This window comes from Loxodonta africana, chromosome 5 (genome assembly GCF_030014295.1).
Source record: "Loxodonta africana isolate mLoxAfr1 chromosome 5, mLoxAfr1.hap2, whole genome shotgun sequence".
Taxonomy (NCBI): Eukaryota; Metazoa; Chordata; class Mammalia; order Proboscidea; family Elephantidae; genus Loxodonta; species Loxodonta africana.
This window is the reverse complement of record NC_087346.1, coordinates 36712831-36721545: the sequence shown is the minus strand read 5'-3', so window position 1 is coordinate 36721545 and position 8715 is coordinate 36712831. Positions and strand designations below refer to the sequence as shown.

Here is an 8715-nt window from a genome sequence, read left to right as displayed (position 1 = left end):
GTAAGACTCTATCCTGTCAAACATGAAAAACTTGACCCGGAAAAGCCAGGTAGTCCGGTCAAGTTCTAGCTCTCACGGATTTCACTGTACTATTTTGCCCTTCACAAGGGTTTGTGCTCTTTTAAGATACTGCTTATGTACATGTTTTAACATGAAAAAAGTAGTATAAAAATGACAAAGATACCACCATTTTCTCCTCATCAATCTTTATTATAAATTATTTTTGTGGGTATAGTACCGAGCTTGCAGAATTTCTGAATGAATTTGTTTGATATGTCGGATTAGGTAATTAAGAATTTTTTTATGTTTATAGTCACAAAAAATTTTGTTTGGATTTTTTTTTTTTAATTTGTGGTACTGGAATAAAGACAGGTAAATGGTTATTTATTGTAATTCTATTAAATTAATTGAATGAGTGCACATTTCCAGAATTTCTGATGACCAGAGATATAAAACTACTTTTTAAATGCCCATATGAGTAGGAGTAAAGTTTTGTTGCGTCAAAGGACTGAGTCTCTCAGCAACACCGAATTCATGCAAGGACTGAATTTGTATTTGGTTCATCCCATGTCCAGTTCTGATTTTCAGACAATTATAGTACTTGAATGGTATAGCAGAAGTATATATTCCACGTTTGGAGAAAGAGGGAGGCGTCTCCAAGTCTTGGAAATTAAGACAGAATTCAACCTTCCTTGTTTCTCAGAAATGACTGATTTCACTTGCACAATACTACCCACCATCTCTGGTGCCACTTGTGAGAACTCAGAGCTGCATCTCATGTGCTATATACCACAATTTGATTTAATTTCATATACGTTATGCTAAGTTCTAATGCAGCTTGCACATATTCAAAACAATTGTTGCCCATAGCCTTTAAACTGCAACTTTTGCCATATTGTGCATTATTTACAGCCACTTATAAATCCAGAAAAATACACAGGCAGAGAAATCGAAGCAGGAGGTAGAGATTGTTTTAATGTGATTATATTGGCATCTGATATGATGGTGCTTTAGACCATATTGACATGAGTGAGGATTCTATGTAGCAACTGTTCAATACCATCCGTTGGACTTCTCTGATAGACCACTTAACTATCTCAGCTTTCCCAGTGATCATCTCATTTATCTAGGATTATTGCACTGAATTTACTGTTTGGTTTTCTTCCAGAACTGAAATGTCAAGTCCAGTGTCATGTATGCAGTAGCTTTGTGCTGTGAGAGCTTCGCAGATCCCCCAAAAGCTGCTAGCAGTTGATCTTTGGATAGAGCTAGAAATAAATAAATCCTCTTTAGCAGATCAATATTCATCCCATTTAATGCTTGATGTGAAACTTGTGGATTTGTGGCGGTAATGCTGATGCACAGCTAATCGTTGAAAATGGGCATTAGGGCTTTTATAGCATGGCAACACGTTGTCAGACAGGAGGGGAAGGACGTGGTGAGCACAGCCTGGAAGAAAAATATGGTAAGTTGGTGTAAATTTGCTGCACATTTGGAATCCACATGTGATGTTTTACTATGTGCAATCCTAGGAATTAATAATACAGACAACAAATGGATCTGCAGTGTAAAAGAAATCCCTGTGGCCCTTCCTTGATTTGCCATTCTTCACGGTACTATGTATAACAAGGAAGTATCTGGCTCATTTGGAGACTCTGGTGATAAAGAAATTGCTATTGCAATATTTCCAATAATTACAACATAAAAATAGTTTAACATAAAATCCAGAAATATTGGGGAGTACTGGGGGTTCTTGTACTAGAATTTTACTCGGAAAATGGAGATTTAAGAGATAAGTGTGAAATGGTATACCGTGCAATTAAGCTAACAAGAAGGACATCTTGCAAATGAGAAAGATTTTAAACATGGGTAAAGCCAGTAGTTAATGTATTCTTTCTAGCCAATAATGTGAAAGTTGTACGTCATACCTTTCTTAGACAGCAAGGGTTCAATTTCTCCAGTTTTATTTTTTACTGTAAATATATGATAATTCATAATGTCATGGTATTGGAAAAAGCAACTTGGTGCTGGACATTCTTGTAAAGTGCAATAGCTTTCAGCCCAACCACATAAGCTGTAATATAGACATTCGTGGTTGCCAGTGGTATACATATTCCCAACTATATTTCTCAATTGTTAATATAAAGCAAGCAAAATGTGCACATGAGCGCTGTGTGAAAACCTTGACTTCCCAGTGTTCTAACAGATTCAGGCTGCCCTCGCCGAATTTTCTCGAGCATCTAAATTTATTCGTTCATATAAAGGAATGCCTTTGAGAACAAAGCATGAGAAATACACACTTACTGTCAGTATTGAAATTAGAGAACTGGTATTGATTTGTTTATCCCGGAGAAATGATATTCATTCTCAAATAGTAGGTTTTCATTTAAGTTTACTGAGAAATGAAGCATTATAATCTTTACATGGTGGGAGAGGTCATGAAGCTGAAAACGTGCAGAGTAACATCTGCCGACTCCAGTTAGTCAGTGGGCTGTGCAGAAGTGTCAGCTGCCCTTGCACAAGTCCTAAACTTTAAAAAAAAAAAACTTTACCACTGATAAATTATTTTTTCCCCCGGATAGGAATCTCAGGCAGCCATGGTTCCCTCAGTTGGCCAAGGCAGACAGGAAAAGAGGGCAGTGGTGGTCACCAGATTGTGTTTATCCGCTAAAGAATAAATCAGTAAACAGGAGAGGAAAGGTATGTTTATGCTTGAGGTCATGGAAGTTGGGAAATAGTGCTGTGCAAGGTTGAAGATAACAATTGGGAAACTGTGTGGGTGTGTCTGCAGTAGAGGGCACCTGTGAGTTCATGTGCATACATGCAAAAATGTGTTCAGTCAACCTGGACATGCAAAGAGGCACACTAATATATGAATGTATAAACACTCAGTGACACTATCTGTACTGTGTTCTCTGGGTATATGTGTGTGAGTACATATATAAACATAGGAATATCTTAATTATCTACTAGGGCTTAAAAAGACTAACGAATTTGAAAATACAATTTGAAAAGACTAATGAGTTTGGAAAGTATCTTCCCTGAAAATGAACATTTTAAGATTCATATGAATTCACAGATAACAGACTAACAAAATATTAGTCACAGAAAGTAGGATGTCTTTTCTCCATCTTTAAATTTTGAGGTTGATACTGAAGAAGATAAAAAGCCCTTTGTTCTACACAGCAGATCTTTCACAGGAACAAAGTTGGGCTGATAGACTTACTATGAGAATTCTTTTATTGAATTTAAGTTGTACCTAAGGAGCCCTGGTGGCACAGTAGTTAAACATACAGGGTCTCAGCCAAAGGTTGATGGTTTGAACCCACCAGCCATTCCATGGGAAAAGAGACCTGAAGGTCTGCCTAGGAACCCCTATGGGGTGATTCCACTTTGTCCTATATGGTCACTAGGAGTCAGAGCCCACTTCATGGCAGTGGGTTTAGGTTTGGGGAAGTTGTGTGTAAGTCAGGGATTTTGTATTTCTTCTTTTTTGTCAAGAAAATAAATATTTTCCGGGTCTGAACATTTATTTGAAACCCATTTTTGGTCTTTCTGGAAAAATATTTCCACAAATATTTATCGAACACTTGCTGTGTATTAGGCCAGGTATGGCACTTGATCACTGATACAGTAAAACCGACAAAAGCCAGAAACTGTGTAAGGTGGAAACCTGTCAGTAAAGGAAAACTAAAATATTTTCTACTAAAAGGAGCAATAAAAAAAGTGGTAAGACTGCACCCTGTCAAAGGAGGAAAACTTGTGAGACCTGGAAAAAAAGGCAGTCCTGTTGAGTTCCTGCTCTCACAGGGTTCACTGTATATTTATCTCCAGTGCATAATATGGAGAGTCCCATGTGACCCTGGCTGTGCTCACAAACTACAGAGCTATGTAAATTCTCATAGATCAGAGTCTACCAGTGAAGTAAGTGTGAAAGCTTTTACCAAGCCTTGAGAGCATAGTCACAGGATGTGGAATGAATAAAAATAATATACCTGGTCCCTGCCCATAGGGAGATTACATTCTTCCATGGGAAACAAAACCACCCAGGTCAAACTACCCAAAGAAAGTCAAAGAATTCCTACACGACATGTTCAGCTTCCAAAATTAGGGAAACTAAGAGATCTCCCCTAGAAATTAGCAGATTTGAGTACCACCAAAATACAGCTAGAGTGGAAAACTAAAGGGAAAAAGTCAACAACTCCCAATAAATAGTTGCCCTACTACAGAGGTCACCTTGGAGAAAATGTGTATAGGATGAATTTCTTTTGTGAAAAATATGTGTGTTTATTTTAGAACTGAAACTTGTTTTTACTAATGGTGTACGTTCTACAGCTCATCTCTCTGAAATGATAGGCTTCAAAAGTAGATATTCCCCTGAAGAACATATTGGCTGATGATATCTTTTGGGGGATTCAGAATCATAAAATGGTGAAGTGGCCTAATCCTTGAACACTTTTTAGTCCAATTTTCTAAAAATTCTTGTCATACCGATAGTGAATTCATAGTGGTCTAGGTGAAAACTAGAAATATTAGCATTTGGACCAAATGGGTCCACTGTCTATTGGGAAATGTCTTCCATGGACAAATGTCCTCAAAAGAATCCTGGACTTATGAGTCACTGGCCGGCTGATGCTTTATCCATGCATTCAGTCTGTGTAAATACAGTCTGTGATATTTTAACTAAAATTTATCAGAAAAACTATTTAAATATAGAAGTTTATCATTTTACCTCACTTCTACTAATCCTTGTTAAAATATTATAAATAACACAGGGCTTAGAGTTGCAAAACAGAGATCTAACAAGACTTGCCCTATAATCTTTTTGTCAAAGATTCAAATAAAACCTTATAATAGATAACGAAATCAAGCCACTTTGATCCATATGAATTATCTATCATTCTTATTCCCCTTATCTTTAAAAATAGAGAAAGGAAAACACATACACACAAACACACGTAAATGGATTATCTCATAAGGCTTTCTCAAAAAAAAAAAAAGAAAAAATCCCTTGTGATTTCATGATATTATTGTAGGTGACTCTTCTTCTAAGGAGACAGGGATTGATTTGCTGTAATTTTACGAACCTGTTTGTCTTCCCATTGCTGGAATAGGCAGGGTTCCTTGAAAAGCTTGCTGAAAAAGGCCTGTGCCCTCTTTCTGTGAAGACAGTGAATGAATAGGATTTTACACACAGACAATGAGAGAGAGTCAGGGAGGCACTTTGAAGTTTGAAATCATTTGACAACAAATTTTGACCTTCTTAAAAAATAATGAAAAGGATCTTTGCCGAATTTTTATTTTGTTTTCACTCTGCCTTGCGTTCATATAGACAGGTTCAGGCAGGAAGTACAGCCCGAACGACTCAACTAATCTGGACGGATTAGTTGCAGCAAGAGGACTCCTGTATGAATCTGAGTCATTTTCTTTTTTTCATTTTTGTAGCAGATCGAAAGAAAACAATTCATACACACATAAACATGCCAAAGGAATGCTTTCATGATAAGTCAGTCTGTATCTGGTCAAAACTTTTAATACAAAATCATCTAAAAATCATTTGCAGATAATTGGAATTATATTTTTATGGTAATGTTTAATTGGTAAGGTTTATTTTGGGTCTATTTATAAACTCTAAATAAAGAGAGAGTGTTTCTTGTTTCTGAATAAAATGTGATCTTAGTAGTAATGCTGAGTAAAATATTGAGTTTGGCATGGACTTGGTGCTTCCTCAATATGGCATCATCCTACTGGTATGTGCAGAAGGTAGGAATTAAGTCACAACTAGGAGGATTTTTAAAGGTGACATGTGCTCTAAATTTTCCATATTCCTTTGAAACCAAACTGTGTGTGGAAAAAGAAAAAAAAATTCAAGAACATAAATTCTAAGGTAAAATTACTCCAAGGAGGAAGAATAAAATCTATCCTTTGAAATATACCTAAAAGCAAAGATTTATTCTAAAATATCAAGGAAGATTTGTTTCTGGTAAGCACATGATTGCATTAGTCATTAAAGGTTAGCATATTATCTTCGGCACTCCAACCAGCCCCAAAACCTAGAACAATCATGAAACAAATGGATCAACTTAATTAAAAACTTAACCCCCCAAATTTTAAGCTCTCTTTCTTTTTATGTTATGTTCTCATTGTGTTTGCTTGGAAATGTTCTCTGACTATGGAGTGATACATTTATTTGACTCTAAAAAGGAAACCAAAACGTTTTAATGGTAAGCAAGTCACTGAATGGTTTTGTAATTTTTCCCAAATTTTGGTCCAAAAACCACTCCACAAATATAAGTGTTAGTGGTGCAAAGAATGCCAAAGAATGCCTACAATCAAGATGGTAACTTCATGTGCCCAGAGAACATTTTGATTCAAGAACCATGTTATCTCAAACCCTAGAAGGGAAATCTTATAGAAAGTACTTAAAACATTGGTTTTTCACTACAGAAACCCCACTGTTGGTAGGGTTTAGAATAGGCCGACAGATCTTACAGAAATCTATTTCTTACTATACTGCATAGAAACATTTCTCTCTTCTGTCAGCAACTACTTTAAAAAATATTGATTTAACTAATATGATATAGTTAATTATTCTTTATTATTAAAAATTTCAGAACTCACTTGGCTAACTAGTAGAAAAGGGCTCTATCATTATTGTGGTGTTAAAGCTTCAATATTCCATGTATTAAAATTTATTATTAAAAAGGAGCTGATTGATTTGAACATTCCAAGCGTTTCCATGAATTTGTTTGGAAGTGTAGCTTGTGTTGGGTTTGAGCTTGTGATAATCCAGCACAATTTTATTTACTAATGCATGGAATGAAGGCAAATCCCGGTAGGAAAGTAAACAATTAGAAAATTTATTTGAAATTAAAGTTGACGTGAATTCATTAACTTGCTAACTGTTTAGCTAAAGAATTTGGATAGTATTCAGAATGTACCAAGATGCTTAGCAAGCTAAGGACGACTCTTCCTCTACTTACCTGCTTTTTAATACGAAAGTGATTTTAGAAAAAAAATCAATTATCAAGATAAATGTCTCAATATGAGTCCTTTTTTACATGTGGAAAGACACACAATCTCATTTAATTTCATTGTTTTAAGACGAACGGACAAACTCTAGGAGTCTTACCAAAACTACTCACTGGTTTCATAAAACAAAAAAGCAAATTAAAAAACTACAAGGAAAATAATTTGAATTAAAAGTAGCTGCAGGGATCAAGTGGCTTCTTCACCCCCCCAACCCAAAAGCTGGCATACACACACATACACACACACCAATGAACGCAGATATTCACCCAGGTATTTGGATGATTTAATAAATCACAGTTATTCGAAGCTTTAGTGTCTACGTGTCATTCTCTCCTCTTATTGTATACCGTGGAGGTACCTTTTCTTTCCCTCATTAGACTTAGAGAAATAACATTTGTCAGCATTTATTTACAGAAGTGTTTAACTAAGCCTTACTCAACTTGTTTGCTATCTTTTCTTGTAGTCCTGTGGGTAGTGAAGTTGGATAGATCTGGAACTACAAGATTATGCAATAATCCTTAGAATATAATTGCACAAAATGTGTGAGGTTTGGGGTCAGTACATTGACATCTTTCTGTTCTCTGGTCTAAAAGGACAGCAGAGGGAGCCCCTGCACGATTTAAGAAAACCAAAGGTTGCCAGAAGAAAGACTCTTCAGGGTGCGAGATTATGTGTGGTGCCCTCTGCTGGAGGCACTGGTATAAAGTTTAGATTTCAAAAGGAAATTGGTAAGCACTGAATTCCAAACTTGATTTTAGCATACTTTATTACCAGTCATAATCCAGAATATAGCAGCATTTTTAAAATAAAATTAATTTTAAACAATTTGGCTCATTTAATAAGGAATGTTCTCCTTGAGCATTGCACTCTTTTGAAGAATTATCTGTATGAGATTAAATGGACAACAGAAACTCAAACACAGATGAGAGTTTTAAGGGGCAAAGAGCCTGCGTTAATGGTGGTAAAACAATTCGGGCAGAGATAGGGAGAACGGTGACACAACGTGAAGTATGTAGCCATTGTCAGTGAACTGTGTATATAAAACAATAAAATTAAGGTTAACTACTTTCCATTTAAAAAATAAATATATGACCTACTTTTTTTTTTTTTTAACACAAAGTTTGAGGTTGGTGAATAAATTTCCGTAGAAATCTCATCATTTCAAGTTTTTTTTTTTTTAAATCACTGAGTTATCACATTAGTTCCTCCATAGCTGTATAACACCTATATATTCCAGAAACCTAATTGGCAGCAGATAAACTATGTCATTCATATGACAATAATGGAAGTACATCATTTAATATAAAGTAGTTTTGCTGTACACATCTGTCAGTTTGTTGAACTGTGGGGGCTTCCTTGTTGCTGTGATGCTGGAAGCTATGCCACCAGTATTCAAATACCAGCAGGGCCACCCATGGTGGACAGGTTTCCAGCTGAGCTTCTAGACTAAGACAGACTAGGAAGAAGGACCCAGCAGTCTACTTCTGAAAAAAAATTAGCCAGTGAAAACCTTATGAATAGCAGCGGAACATTGTCTGATATAGTGCTGGGAGATGAGCCCCTCAGGTTGGAAGGCGTTCAAAAGACAACTGGGGAAGCATTGCCTCCTCAAAGTAAAGTTGACCTTAGTGGCGTAGATGGAGTCAAGCTTTCGGGACCTTCATTGCTGATGTGGCATGAATC

At 36.1% G+C, this 8715-nt stretch overlaps 1 long non-coding RNA gene across 1 annotated transcript in view; it reads right to left on the bottom strand.

Annotated features, from left to right (window-relative positions):
- Positions 1 to 203: 203 nt before the first annotated feature.
- The window catches only part of LOC135231424 (uncharacterized), a 95565-nt gene continuing 87053 nt past the window's right edge, over positions 204 to 8715 (bottom strand). The window contains exons 2-3 of the long non-coding RNA XR_010322033.1: positions 5088 to 5160; positions 204 to 1449 (exon numbers count right to left, since the gene is read on the bottom strand). This is a non-coding gene — a long non-coding RNA (uncharacterized LOC135231424). The remainder of the gene's footprint in view (positions 1450 to 5087; positions 5161 to 8715) is intronic.